Consider the following 16,223-nt stretch of genomic DNA (forward strand, 5'->3'; position numbering starts at 1 on the left):
CCTGTGCATCCCACCTTTTTTGCTGGATGCATGCTTTACATTTGCGTTTATACAATGTTCTATGCCTTTTTCCACTGGCTGTATTTTGCTTCCCTTACTCTTTACCTTGTTTATGCTGAGATGAGATGAGATATAGGAAAATAAAATGGCCTTCTCTGCTGTTTAAACAAGTAATGTATATTCGTGATTGGAGGCTACCGATAAGTGCCTTCACAGAAATCCATTTTTAATAGTGAGCAGACAGGGAAAAATGATTTGTCATAAGATTACAGAAAGGAATGTTTAAACCTGTTATGAAATTTTTAAAGATCTTAAGGAGTATGGTAATGATTATGCAGACTAGGTTTATTGCTAGGTATGTAATGAAAATGAAAAGAAATCAAAGGCACAGTGGAAATCAATATTAACTAAGGTATTATATATGAAATTAGTCTAGAAAAGAAGAAAGTAATATTTCATGTAAAAAGGACTGAGGGAAAACAATCATGGGGCATAATTAACTGGGCAGTTGCTTATTTTTGTGGCTTTTGGTGAGCCTGTTTTACCCTTAATTACCCTGAACTGATTTTTTAAAAAGGTTTCTTCAAATTAGGTACTGTTTTTTAGCTTATTCTTACAGGTTGCTTTGCACGTTCTCAACCCCTGACTTCATTGGCAATCTCCCTATAGAGGATGGTTAACTTGCTGCAAGTGACAGTGTGTAGGCTTTACTGTGCTGGGAGCACCACTACAGTAGACAGCATAGCCTGGTAGATGTTTTGCCTAGCTAAGGTAAAATTTTTGCATCGCATGAACAGAGGACAGTGGATAAATTTGCTGAATGTCTTAGATGTCTTGGGGTGCCTCAAAGGGCACTAGGTGCCTCTGTGAGAGGCAGCTGAATTGAGCCCATGATTATGATCAGTTTGGCCTCCTGCTAATTACCACCAACAGCTTTGACAGGAGATTTCTGCTGGCTGTGAGAGCTTACGCTCCATGTACATAGGCCAACACCTAAATGGAGACTTCTAAATGGACGTGTCCAGATCCCCTTGCTCCCCCGACTGCTCCTGGTTTGCCAGGTTTGCTGGGTGGGAGTTGTCTCCTCTAGTTTTAAACATTGGCACTGTAGATACCTGCGTCTGAGCTAGTCACACTGTCTCTCTTTATAGTCTGTGGGGAGAAATAAGTGCATGCAGGGTATGATTCATCTGTCCTATTTTAAATGTCTAAATTGGGATGGGAATATTCCTTGTTCTGACTCCTCATTTCTTTCCATTGCCCTAAGGTGAGACCAAGGTAACAAGCTAAAATGCAGACATTTCTATCTGATCAGATGAAGCCCACCCATCAAATCTCAGGAGCTTCCACGCCAAAATCCCTGTTATATAGAGATGCCACTCAGATGTTTCCCTCGCTGACCAGTTGTGCTTGTCATGTAAGGTTATGAAGAGAGGCTATATGAGGTTGTGAAGGAGGTGTGACTGCCACTAGAAGAGCATGACCTGCCATGAGTGACTTTTTATCACATGGTAGATCCAAATGCCCCTTGTATCACGCAGCCCAGTGTGGTACCGACTCATGAGTCACAGTCAGGAAAAAAATCAGTGCTCTGCCTGCAGAAAATAACTCTCCTTTCTCCCCTTCCCAAACTGGCAGTTATGATCACTGTGTTAGAGGCAAGCTGAATTTCTTCTTACCTCTCTTTCTTGCATGGGAGAGAGAGAGAATAATAGTTGCCTGGCATTGTTTCTTCCTTCCCTGCTGCCTGTGATGTGTGCCTTTCCTGGTCCATGCTGTAAAACAATAAATAGCACCTCCAGGAGAGGCAATGGGCAGCAGAAAGAAGAAACCACAAGCACAGCTGTGGCAGAGACCATTTCAATGACTTCCATGCACAGTGTCTTGCTTGACTAGTTTCAGCAGCAAAAGCTCAACAGAGAAGCACTGTGGATGTGCTCCGTAACCCAGATGGAAACATACCATACTGAATGTGTTAAAAAGATTGCAGACTTCCTGCTTGTAAATGTAAAATCAAACATCTTCCAGTAATCCAGTTCTAGCTAGGACTGTACTGAGTTTTTATAAGCTGGTCCTCAACTCTTCATCTAAATCTGTGAGCTAGAAGACAGAGGAAAAAGAAAAAGGTTCCTTTTGCATGGAGAGTGCAAGAAGAAGAACTCAGATGGGGAGATTGGAAGATCTGAGAGCAAGCCTGAAGCTCTCAGGACAAGATGGCTCATGGGGATGAAAAGAAAAGGAGAACACTGTCCAAAAGCTCTCTGGAGGAGTTATGCTCATAGCAGAAGGTCTTGCAGGAGCAATGCTGTTTCTCTTTTGAACAGGAAGACCCCAAGGGGCCTTTCCTTAGTGAAAGGTATGATCAGAGCATGAAAGTGTTTATAACATCAACAGCTTTTTAATGCAAAAGAGACAAAAAGTCCTGTCTTTTTTTTTTTTGTGAAACAAAATCTGTGTTTGGTGGCCTTTCTGAAAGGGTTTAGGCTGCTGCGGGAGGCATATGCTGCAAAGAATCTCCTACAGCACACTCTGTGGGTGACATCTCTGCCCTTTTAAGCGCCCACTGGGGAAAAATGCTGTTGTGGAGGCATTGTGTGGTCCTGGCACAACAATCAGTGTTAATCAGCAGAGAAAAGGGTCAGGCCTGCAAATCCAGCAGCATCATTGGACAGCACAACTGCATTTGGACTGCGCAGAGGACAAATGCCTGGTGGTGCATCATGACAATGCTTTATTGAGGTGCTGGTACTATATAGACAATGTATTTCTTTTTAATCTGATGGAAAAAGCTTTTGTCTGCTGTGATGAAATAGGAAAAGCTGAAAGATTTTCTGTCTCAAGGTTAATTACAATCATCGTTAGTGCAATTAATTTTAACAGGGGAAGAGAATCACAGGCCAGATGAGAGAAAGGGCAGGTTAAAGAATATTTAGAAGAGTTAGAAATGTTCTAGTCAGCAGGGTCAGGTGAAATTTGGTGCAGAATACTTAACAAAGTTACCAAATCAATTGTTGAACTATTAGTGATTGTCTTCAGATGTTTATGGAGGATCAAGAGGTCTCAGAGCCCTAGAGAAGCTTTCACATAGTACCTGTATTAAAAAAAAAAAAAAAAAAAGGAAAGTAACACATTGGGCAGCTTAACTGGGATACCAGAGAAAGTAGTTAAACAATTAAGTAAAGACAGCAAGTAGATAATAAAGGGATGGAGACAGTCATTGTGGATTTGTCAAGAACAAATAATGTCAAATCCACCTTTATATTTTCAACTTCCTTGCCGATCTGGTAGATGTAGAAAACCAGTAAGATGTGGTATTTCTTGATGCTCACGTGCCAAATGGCGAATAGCTTTGATTAATTTCCAGAAAGCGAGTGCACTGCTTAAAAACTGCTGTCAAAGAAACATTATCAAAAATGAGAGGGCATTTCAAGTTAGAGTTCTGTGAAGTTTATCCTGAACACTGTGGGACACAAGATTCATGTTTAAAATTGATTTTTACTCAGTGGAAAAATGCCTAATATCAACAAATGAAATACAATAACAGAAAGGGAAAAGTATTGTCCATAAGAAAAAGTGACCAAATGCCCCATAAAATGTGAAAGGCAGAAAAGATTTGGAGGTTTCAGGGTTAAGGTCAGTCCTAAACTGCAAAAGATTTGAAGATTTGATGGTTTATCAAATAATTTCATTCTGGAATATGCTCATACATAACGACATGGAAGGGAGTTATTTTCTTTTCCCTTGTGTAGGTGGGGTCTCAGCTGGAATACTGGGCTCACTTCTGAGCAGTGGATATAGACAAAATGTTGGGAATCCAAAGGTGAAGCAACAATACTGATCAACAGTTGGAGAATGTGACCTGTGAAGCAAGACTAAAAGAGCTCTATTTAATCTAGAAAATAGTTAAGTAAGGAAGTTTATGGTGCAAGATGTAGATGCTCTTTGTAAAGGAGATGATAACTGATCATTTCCAATGCCCGCTGATGACATGGCATGAAAAAATAGGCTAAATGTGAAGCCAACAATATTTGGTTTGGATACCACAAAAATCTAACAAAAGGGACAGTTAAACTCTAAAATGGGTTTTCTAGTGAAGCAGTATCATTATTATTATTATTATTATTATTATTATTATTATTATTATTATTATTATTATTATTATTATAGTATTTCCATGTTCTTCACTGGAAATATTCCCACATTAAATGCAAAAAATTCTTTTGGGCTTGTTTTAAAAGCAAGATAAACTGGATTCAGCCTCTGTGCAGAGGGATGGACTAAACTAGTGGTTCCTAATACTGCTGTAGCTAAACCTCCCTGCTGCTGCCTTTGCCTTTCCCGTGCCCTACTGCTTCTGACTCCTGCTACCCCCCAGCCCCTGCTTTTTCCTTTTTGCTGCCGTTCTGCCCTCTCCACACCAGCCTACGCTGCTGCTGTCTTCTGCTTGCCTCTTAATTGCCACTTCCAGCAGTGGTGGCTGGAAACACAAAAGGCCCAAAAGACATTATTGTGACTGACACACCTCGCTCCTTGGAAGTCACTGGGATATATAGTTTCTTCTGGTCCCTTCCAGGCCTGTATGTCTGTGCTGCCATGATGCTATGACTTCTTTTCCTGGCCAAGTGTAGCATGATATAGACAGTGCTTGATAATGCGTGTGAAGCAGAATTGGGCAAAAAGGATTTTGAGTCGTCTTCTCAGTCAGCTGCATGCTGATCTGGCTGCCTACCTATGCCTGCCCAGCACCAAGGATGCACAATTATGCTGACTTCCATTAGCTGTGAGGAATTTGTTGATTTTCCTATCCAAATCTCTTGCAGCTCTTGTTTGTAGCTCGGGCACCTTTGGGCTGGCTCAGCACCAAGGGCAAATCAAGTAATAACAGGGTGAGTCCCCTGTGGCTGGCAATGCAAGCGCTAGTGCTGTGCTGTGCTCCTGGCATGGTGCAACACAGGCCAAACACAGCCAGGAATATGTGCCCCAAATGAAATCTCGCTGTGAGCATGTTAGGCTAACTGCTGCAATAATAAGATATAAATAGGCATATGTGTTTACACTGCAAAAAGAATTACACCCACACACATACAATACCACTCCAAAATAAGGAAACATAAACTGTTAATTTTTGGCCTCTTAGAATCAATATTAAGTCCAGTGATTGCTTGCTGCTCAGATGTATGACTTTGCTTTGGGATCTCCATAATATTTTCCCAATTTTGATCTCTTAACAGACTGTCTCTAGTGGATACTGGAGTAGAAACAAGCATAAGGTAATTTTTTTTTTAATGTTTCTAAGCAATATTTCTGAGAGGCTAAATTACATTTCACAGAAATATAAGGGTATTTCCACTAGAATTAATTGTTCCAACTTAAATATTTGTTTTCTAAAGTAATTTCAAAGAAATCTTGTAAATGTTTCAAGTAGTGTTTACAACATTTGCTTGTATTGAGCATGACTCCAACTAGCTTTATCTGATAGCTGTTGGTACCTCTATGGGAAGAGACCATGAATAGTCAGTCCCTTCCATATTGCACGTGCTCCTCACAAATCCATAGACCTCTACAGTATCTCCTGTAACTCATCCCTCTTCCTAGGCTATTCAGATGTTGCTTCCCTGTTTCAGGACTGTGAGTATGACCCTGTCATTTCTTCTTCCTCTGCTGCTGCCCTCCTACTTTTCCCGCACTACCATATGTCCTCCTGCTTAGGAAGTAAAAGTGATGGATGGCAGCAACTGTTGGACTCAACCAAAAGAACAGACAGATGTAAGACAGGATACTTTTTTCTCAGAAGGCTTCAGTGGGCTCCACAACCTCCACATGGACCTCCCCATGCTCATGGCTTTAGTTTTATGTTGTTCTCCAAATCTGTGTTCTGACAACTGACGCTCAAACCTCTGGAAGTAAGTTACTAAATCCCTGACTGAAGAAAGATCACAGCAATTCACTGTATCTATTGTTTGTGTCTCTGACACAGACAATGATGCCCTACACCAGCACAAAAAACATTTTCTAGAGTAAACCTGGGCCACCTTAGAGTCTAAATCATGCAGGACATGGATCAAGGCTCTCTCTTTGCCCTGCAGTCCTAACTTAGTGCTTCCTATCCTCTCAAGACCTCTGGTCATCACCCTTACTAGTGAAAACTGTGTAAGAGTATATTTTGATAATATGACTCAGCAATAAAAACAGAAGTATGTATCAGCCTTACATCCTTGAGGGAAATATAACTTTAAAAAAAAAAAATTCTACAATTCTGTGTGACCTAATACATGCCTTTTATATTTTTCAATATGTGCATATTGTAAAGCATGTAGGTAGTAAAAGAGTACTTGTGTAAATTCTTTTTTCAAAACTAATAACTAATTCCAGGCATATTAGTTTTCTTGGCTGCTGAAAGGGTAGAGAAAAAATTGTGGACACGCTAAACAAATGATCTTTAACCACCAGCTAATCTCAAAGCAGAAAAAAATCAGTATTTGTCTGACTTTCTGTATCTGAATGACTTCTTAACATGTGAAGATGCAGGGAAAAAAGTAAACTTCTGTTTCTAGGTGAAGATCAAAAAGTGTTCTACAGACTCTAAAAATTAAGGCTCTCAACATCCCCACACATTAGGTAAGGATCTAATTTTACATGTGGGAGGAACTAAGGCACAAAGAAATCATCAGATTTATGAGCTGTATCATTGTAAGCCTGTGATAAAGATCAGAATAAAACCTGAAACTCTTCAGTATAGTCTTTTCCTTTAATTAAAGTTCTTTCTTAAGAGCGGTAGTTCTCAGGAGTTTTAGCAGATGTACAGGTTGAAATTCTGCTAATATAAATCATTGAAATATATATTGCATCTTCTGAAAACCTGGAAATGAGGTTCCTGTCTTCTGAGGGTGGGCATGGACAGTCTACAGCAGAGCTCATAAGAAGGAAGTTACTTTTTGTTTGGCAAACCCCTCTCCTTTCCTCCCTATGCTTCACCATAAATTGCTATAGGTAAGTAGCATAATCTGTTTTTTGGGTGCCTTTGGAGTAAATGGAGTTATGTACTATAAATGAGAGAGATTATTAATGAAAAGATGAAAAAATATCCTGCTGAATTACTTTGTGTTATGAAACCCCACATTTACATCCATTTGCATGAAAGAAGAGAGACTGTATTCTTCAAAATCAGTTGCAATTAAAAGATTGTTTTAATGATGCGTTACTGAATCATTTATAAATCAAAAGCGGGAGAACTCAAACTAGCTGATATCTGCCAGAGAAAGCAGAGGTGGCTGCTGTTGTAGGCCGAAGTATATCTTGGAACTGAACTGCTTGCAAATGTCATGTGAAATAACTGAAAGTATTAGAAGTAGGAATTACACAAAGAGAAGCTGATGACGATGATAAAACATGCATGTGGCTTTGGGACTGCAGGCTAGAAATTACCCTTCCTGTCTATATTCAAAAACCTGTGAAAAGGCTCTGCCAGATTTAGCTGCAGCAATTTCCAATGTTACTTCTCCTGCCTGCCTTATTTTTCTGACAGAGGCTGCCACCACTTAGCAGAACAGGCAAAATGGGGCAGGTTGCTGCACTTCACCCACATCTAGTCACACCTTGCATATTAACAGAATTCTCTCATCACAGTGGATGGGGTTAATACACTGAAATGTGGTGACCGAAGTGTGGGCACGCATCTTGCTGCTGGGATAATGACAGCAGTTTCTGTCAGAGAAACGAGGGGAAGAGCCTGACTGGTAAATGTTCTTACCAGCCCATCATTCAGCCTGGAGATCAGAGGCCATTTCACCCCCCTGCTCCTGCAATGGCCCTATTACACAAGCAATCAGGCAGGCTGTTTTTGTGAGGGCAGACATGCTATGTGCTGAGCGGCCTTGGCAGTAAGATGCGGAATTGCAGAGGAGGTTGGACTGACCTTTGGAAGTCACCCGGTCTAAGCCCCTGCTCAAAGCAAGGCTAACTTCACACACAGCTATGCACGTGCACTGGCAGACATCAACATTTCCTCTGTAAGCTGATTTCATGGAGCTTTTCTTTTTCAGGTGCTCTTCAGGAGTTGTTCACTTTTATAGATCAAGAACAGCAGGCACAAAAAGGTGATTATTTTTAAAGCAAAAAGTGCTTGGTTGTAAATGGAAGCTGACATGTAGATGCATTTTTTTTTGTTGTTTGACATACAAGTTTTCACAAAGTATTAAATTTCTGGTTTCTTCTTTTTAATAGACATTGTTTACAGCAGGTGGGCTTTTTGCTCCATTGGAAAATTTATTAAAGGTACAGTAGGCTGATGCTCAGCTTGCCCAAGACTGGAGAGTTTGCAGGTTATAAAAACAAATAAATCCAGCGGAGTGAGGGAGGGGAAAAGTAATCATGATGTGCACAAAGAAACAGGTAGTTCATGTTGGTATTACACAGAAGTTGGCAACTGTACAATAAATTTTAGGATTTTGTACTCATATTCCTTTACCTCTTGTGCTTGTTATTGTTGGATCTCAGCTCTCCAGGTGAGATGGGTTGAGCTCTGCATATTCTGTATAAACAGAGGTAGGATAAGTTGTCTCCCTCTCCTGAAGATTACATGTCATCCTGGAGCTCCACTGCAAACTTGGAACCTTTAGCTGTCATCCAATATGGCAAGAAAAAAAAGTTCCCCAAAGAAAATCAAACCACTAAGCATATAAGGGAAGAATGACTGGCTCTAGAGGGTGGACCAATAAGATACAGAAATGATGACCAATGTGACAGTCGAGTCTTTGAAATGGTAGATGGTGTGAAAGTTTATGAGCATTTAAATTCTATTCCTTCACTGCTCACTTCAACTGTCAAACTAAGCAGACTGTGGGGAGCAAGCTTCAATAGAGGATGTGCTAATTATTTAAACCATATTTGTATTCTTGCTCCTACATCCCCCTTTGTTTTTGGTAATGACAACGTTTCAGCAGGATTCTTATTCTTTGGACAAGGAAAATAGCTAAATATATTTTGGAGCGTAGGCATATCCTTTGAGAATTGTGAGGTGAAAATGAGAGAAACAATGAAAATTGACAATTATCAAGATCAAAGCCAACCTCCAGCTGGCCAGAGGAATGGAAAGCCCTTGCAATGAACTTTTTTGCATTTGAGAAACCAAATGCATCACTGGGATAAAATTTCAGAAGCACAACAATTAGTATGAGGCAGAATTTCTAGGAGAAAAAAAAAGGTAAAATTAAAATTCATTTTTTGAATTTTTGTCCATCTCATGAGCCCTGGCTTTGCCAGCTCCCTAGTAAAATAGCTTCTGGGAAGCAATGTCTCCAGGAAGATGAAGAGCTGATAAATGAAGCTACTGGGAATGTCCAGATAGCAGTTATTAAGGAACTGGTTGCCCATGTAGCTCAGACAGCTTGGGAGACTGTTTAGGTAGCATGTTTGGTGTTGTCTGTGGCACGCTGGAGCCAGCTGGCTGCAGAGTGAGGCAGTAGCTCTAGAGAGGTCATCTTTGTTAGCGTACTATCTTGATTTCCAGCTACCCAGGGAACTGATAAGCCTTACCGGCTCCATTACGAGCTTGGATGGTGGCTGAGAACTCTGCCAGCCAGACTGCTTATAAAAACCCCAAAGAACTCAGGAGATTAAGCAACACAGGAGTTGGCTAGATAAAGTGCTTTAGCAGCCAAGCACCCAGGAGATGGGCAGGGGGCAGAGTGGCCAAAAATGAGTAGATTTCCTTCAAATGTTGCAACATAACTGGCATATCCCTGCAGAATGCTTTGATCCTGTCAAATCCATTATTTTCTGACTGCTGCTGGGAAATTTCTGATAAGCTCCAAATCTAAAAAACAACTAAAAATCTTTGCATTTGTGTTTTCGTTTTTCACATAATGGAGCGACAAAATATGTAGGCCTCACATTACACCAAGTACAGTAACATGTAATATAGGTCTGAAAACAAAGGGCCTTATTTTGCAATGTCTTTTCTCTCATTTACACTTGTAAAAGTGACTGTAAAGTAGTTTTTTACAGTGAACACACTAGTGAAAATGCTCAGATGCCTTCTAAGACATATTTCCTCTGGCTTGTGGCTGTTCTTCCAGTGGAGAAAGAATTTGTACAAGCTTGATTATGATGACACAACTTTCTGATTTTTGATTACAGATTTAATTAAATTGCTGGCTCATTACTGCCATGATAACAACTTCTGAAAGGTACTAATCTGTAATCAGAACTCAGGCATAACAATATGGCTGAAAATTATTTCTGTGAATCAAATGAGAAGTTTTGTCCCTCAATTACCATTTTCTTTCATCACAGGGTAAATAATAGTGCAAAACCTTCTTTGGACACCTTCTTCTGATGGCCTCTCCTGAAGAAGCAATTGAAAATTTCACCTTACCTCTTATAGGCTTCATTATTTACGTAAACTATTCCTAAAACATTTAGATATATAAAACTCTCACTGGAGTCCGCAGAGTTATGGTGAATCTGTAATACTTCGGAATTGAAAGCAAAATTTAACACATTGAAATGAACATCCTCAACTGCTTTTAATGTAGACCAACATAAATCCTTTTGCAAGGATTTTGCATCCTGATGCAACTTACAATTTAGCTATGACATTAAATGTTGGAGAAAATATTGTTCTGTTTATTATAGTATAAATAGCTGCCTGCATTTAACTGAGAGAAGAACATAGAAGCACAGTCCAGAATTTAAACCAGATCAGTTTACTCATTGTGGAAAACGGACAGATAGTTAGGAGACAAGGAAAAGGATTCCAGGTAATACACTGAATATCATTATATATATATATAAAAATATATATAAAACAAATATAAATAACAGTAGTCTTTAAATGATACTCAAAAGAGAGGGAAAGAAGCAATAAAATTAGGTAATTTTATTATGATATTTCCCAGTTCTTAGATCATGATTGTACTTATTTGCCTTATGCTTTAAGTTATTACTTCATAGCATGAAGCACCCCTGAAACTACTGATTTGTTTTCGTCCACTGAGAATGCAAAGCTTCAGCTTTCATACAACACCCCTGTTTAACCAGTAGGTAAAATTAATCTGTGCTGGGCTGTGAAGAGCTTCATGGATCTCTGCATACTTTTTGTGGTGCCATTAACCTATGCAACAATGGCACTTATATCCAGGAAATATTAATTTTTTCCTACTTTGCACTGAAATTTATTAATTTTGAAAGTGCTCCTGAACTTGACATTGGTTATCTCAAAATACAGATGCATCCAGACTGAAATTCTGCAACTGAAAACATGATCTTAAAAGTCTTTTCCAACCTAAATGATTCTACGATTCTATGATTCTATGTTCAAAATGGTCCTTTTTATAAAATGGATTGGGCAAAAGTCCAGACAAAACCAACCAAAACTTTAAAGTCTTTCTTTCACAGCTCAGGATCCAAATGCACACATTTCTCATTTTTTATGGTTATTATGAATACTTATCTATGTTTTAAGCCATACAGATCTATGTTTTAAGTTAGTTATACAATTTTTCTCAAGACTTTTTCAATTATACTTTTCCTTTCATATCTAAAAGTGGAGAAAATTCTTCCACTTCCCCCTTCCCTAGTCTAGTGGTTTTCTGGAAGCCAAATTAGTAAGTGAATGCTACCCCTAAAGAACAAATAAATCTAATATAAATACTTTCACAAAGTTTTGATCGCATGCAAATTCTCTGAAAATTAATTGGGATGTGTTACTGTTGTTTTGATTGCTTTGCAGTTGTAGATTGATTTTTATTTCATACCCTGCATTTGTACATAGCTCTCAATGTTGCCACACTTTCATGTGTTAAAAATAGTATTTGCATTTGAGGTTTACAGATTGTGCATATCTCTTAATCTTAGTTACAAACAAAAGAAAAGTTATATTCTCTATATGTCTTTTTTGTTCAACAGGCATGATTGGTCTAGTACCCAGCTGGGTAGCTCTGGCGTTATCTATTGATGTGAGGTAAACCTTTCTTTCCTGGAAACTGAGTGAGTTCCTCATATATCAATTCAAGCAGCATGTTTGAAGCAAGATAAAAGACTAATTTCGAAACAAGGTAAAAGACTAATTCCTGAAAAGTTCCTAGATTTCACAGAGAAAGCTATTGAATCATTACATTATGCAGTTAAAGCTACAGGTATGTTCTTTTAGGAGGAAGTGCATTTCAGAGTTTGTAATCGGCATCAGTAATTCCTTAAAACATGACATTTGGAAAACACTATTGTTGCAATAACTACATGGTATCAAGGACATGATGGCAGTGGGAATGAGTGAGTGTAGAAACAGCTGTTGATTTCATTGCTTTTTACCACACACATGAATCTTATGCAGGGTTTGACATTAATAAGTGTTTTAAAGAGGATCATATCTTCTGCCTATACAAAGAAAAATCCTTCATACAAGATACAAGACCAGAAACCAGTAGTTATTCAGAGTAACTGGGAGATGTATGATGGGACTTCTTACAGGATTCCTGAGCTACTTCAATAAGAACAAATGAAATATCATCACCCTTGGAAGAAGACTGGGGAATAAGTGTAGGGCAAATCTGCCTATCTGCTTCCATCCCTCCTCTTTTCTGATAGCTGACATGCTAACAGCTTGAACAAAATCCTTGCCATGTAGGTGTCATGTGTCACTGTGGTTTTCCTTCAACGTTTTTTCCACGTCTCCCTCTGAGATCTTCCTCTTGCCCAGCAGATCTACTCTGACTTCACTGCCAAGGAGCCTTTTGTGCCTGCAGAAGGGAGCTGAATTTGTTAGCAAAGATAAAAACAAAAAACTAAGCTGCCCTAAAAGAATTAGCTAAGATTTTTTTTTTTTTCCAAAAGAGAGAATACCTCACACAGACTTTCATATAGATGTTACCATGTAATTTTCTGTTTTGACCATTCAGATATGATGCAGTGTCACTTCTTACATTTTAAATAACACTATGCTATGAAGATTGTCATCACTAAAGGTGTATTGTGAATTGTCTATTACATGGAGATTTTGAAAAAAATAACTATCACTGAAGAATTGGCCATTTCGTACATTTAAAAATTAATCCTGAATAATACTGTTCTCTTACCTAGTTTGATCCACATCTCCAGAGCCAGATTAGCATTTTAACCAGGACTTTTCTTCCTTACCAGTATTCAAATATATCGAGTATCTCATGCTAGAAATGACCTGGTCTTCATAACTGGTCTTCTCTTCCTTTCTGGTTCACACTACAATTTGTGGCTATGAGGCGGTGTGTAATGCTATTATAAAAAAGTGGGGTTTAGTTTACCTGTGTTTCCATCTTCTGTTTCTATTTAACCAGACCCTTCTTCACTGATTGTAAAATAAGAATCACTATTTTTGTCTGTGTATGGGCAATCTTTGTGAGTCTCTGTTTGTTTTACTAGTCCAAATGGCCTTTTTTGGAGATTGTCTTTCACGTAAGGACTTCTAGTCCTTAGTACTCTTTTCTGTGATGTCTTTCCTACTGGAAAGGAGTAAAACTGCCAAGAAAATCTAGGTAAAATAAGAAGCCCATCAAGCGTGACATTCTAAACTTGTCTGGGAGGGGAAAGGCTCCTTTGTATGAGCCCTAGCTGAGGTCCTCCATTCTTCACCATCTCTGCAGCTCTGGAAAGCCAGCTGCCCTCCTCAGCGCTTGATAAACACCTCAGAATCTATTAGAGAAAAAACACAGAACAAAAACGTGAACTAGGAGAAAGGAATGACTCCTGCAAAGAAACAAACCCCTCATATTTCTTACTGATTTTAAAAGCTGTTTATTTTCTGTTAGCTGGGAAGCAGTCTGTAACATCCACCCCAGAACCACAGTCTCCCCTTCCTGGTGTTACTTGGGACATTTAACGTTTATCCCCAGGAGGTTTTAACACTCCCACCACCTTTGTAAATCTCACCGTGGCACAGCCCACGCCAGCCTGGAAACAAATCTAAAGCACGCAACATGAAATGACTGAGTTATGCAAATGACATTTCACACGGAAATGACTCAGTTACAAAGCCTGCTGTGATTTTTATGTTTATTTTTTATTATTTTTCCTTTTCCCCCTCCTTTTGCCACCCTTACTGCTTTGGGGTGGGCTGGGCTGGGCCAGGCTGGGCATTGCGCCTGGGGACTCCCTCAGGCTGGGCGGGAGGAGGCAGGAAGCCATTTTCTGGCTCCTGGCTGCCCTCAGCTGCACCCCAAGGGGAGGCCGCGGGGCTGTGTAGTCCCCACCCGAGGCTCAGCAGGAAGGTGAGGGGCCACCGCCGTGCTTGGCAAGGAAGGGGAGAAAACCTTTATGAAACCAGCCAGTGACTGTGCTTTCCAAGCCTTCATCCCCATCCCAAAGAGCTTCCTCTGCAGTTTAAACTGTCTCAGGCGATGGGGCTTAAGCGTGGCCCATAGAGGGAAAGGGCTTCCCTGGCCTGCATTGCCTGCTGCCCGTGTGGTTATAAACTGCCTTAGCGTTACCAGGATTTTATCACAGCGAATTACTGTGTATCAGCCAAAACGTGCCTGAAAATGCAAAAGGGAGTGGAGAAAAATAGGTATGAAAATACTATTTGCAGTGAAAAAAATTGGTTACTGAAGAAGACACCTAAGCTTTTTTCAGCAAAGTTGCTCCTCTGGAAAACAGGGCCAATCAAAGGGTTTTTTCTTTCTTTAATACTGTAATTAATTTGTCACCCTGCAAAGCTTTTCAGTGCTGATTTGAAAATTGTCTGCTCTCATACAGAATGCTCTAACGAAGTTTAGCTGTTCCTGCTCTGAGAAGGCAACACTGGGACTGTCAGCAGCTGCAAAATAAAATTTTGATTTTTTTACCAGTGAGACTGATGGTGCTCACAGCGGATAGTACATTTTAGCAAGAGAGGTCATTGAGCTTTTAGGATGTTACATGTTCTATTCCGAAATTCTGTGCAAATAATGAATAATCTTCCCAAATGTACAGACACCTACACTCTCTGCTATGTTTCTGTTTTGTCAAGAGAGAAGCTAGTTAAAAAACAGTAAGATTTAGTCAGTTTTACTGTTGCTCTGAAGAGCCTTGGAGTACAAGAGCCTTGTCAGCTTCATGCGTGTATTGCTGTTACTGCCCTCTGGGGAAACTGGAGCAATAAAAACACCCAGTGGCTTTTTTCCCCCCTTTTTTTGGACAGTGCTAGACCTAAAGGACTGCTGCAAAACAGGATTCAGTCATTTGAATTCAAATACTGAATGACTGATAAACCACATGTGTGCTTTCTGTTGTGTATTTTTTATCAACGTTTATGGTTAATTTTTTTTTTTTTTTTTTTTTTTTTGCTTGCACGGTTTATACAGTATTTAGAAAAGAGATGATTTTTGTATGATTACTCACAAAAATAGCTGGGAATGAGAAGTTTTGTGTGATTGTATCAAAATGATTGAGGGGAGATAGTTGAAAACTATTACTCCTCTGTATTTTGAATAAGACTTAGATTCATGTTTTGTTCTTAATGGAAGTTGATGAACATAGTTTCTTGAAAATTCTGAACGTCTCTTCATACATCAGTATTGCCAGCAGCAACAGAGATGCAGAGATGTAGAGAAGGGATGGCTTAGACAAATAAGCCTTAGCCTTAAATATCAGAGACTGGTGTCTCTGGCTTCTGGGCTGTAACGAACCCTTAACCACGGCCCTCCCTTGGAGTGCTGCTTTGATAACCCCACATGTTAGCAATGAAGACAGATTTTTTTCTCTGTCTCCTCATGCTCCATCTCATTTGTGTGCTTCTCTTAATTTTCCTGGCACAATTTCTGGCAGTGCTGTGCTAGTTTTTCGTATTTCCAGTGGATCTGAAAGTTGCAAAATTTTAACCTGCAGTTAAGCTGTATTGAGGAACCAATCACTTCCCTGTGAAATTAAGGAATTCCTTGTTTGCATGAACAAGATTAGATACTTGGCAGATCTCAACTTGAACAAAATTAGTTCAACTAGTTTAGATATCCAGCATAAGCAGTTGCTTAGCTGTGCTGTGACACTGAAGACTGCACAGAAATTTTGGTCAGATTTCATTGAAAAAGAAAATTGCAGAAATGAAAATTGCAGTATGAATGATGCTTTTTTTTGTTTTTTGGCAGAGAGCTTGTTGATGTCTGAACCGTGGATTTAAAAATGTCACTGGCATGTACATAATGTTGCCTGTCTACTGTGATATATATAGTATCTCCATGGATCAGCCTGTTTAGACAGCCAAAACTATTTCAAAATTC

Source organism: Platalea leucorodia (assembly GCF_965183815.1).
Source record: "Platalea leucorodia genome assembly, chromosome: 3".
Taxonomy (NCBI): domain Eukaryota; kingdom Metazoa; phylum Chordata; class Aves; order Pelecaniformes; family Threskiornithidae; genus Platalea; species Platalea leucorodia.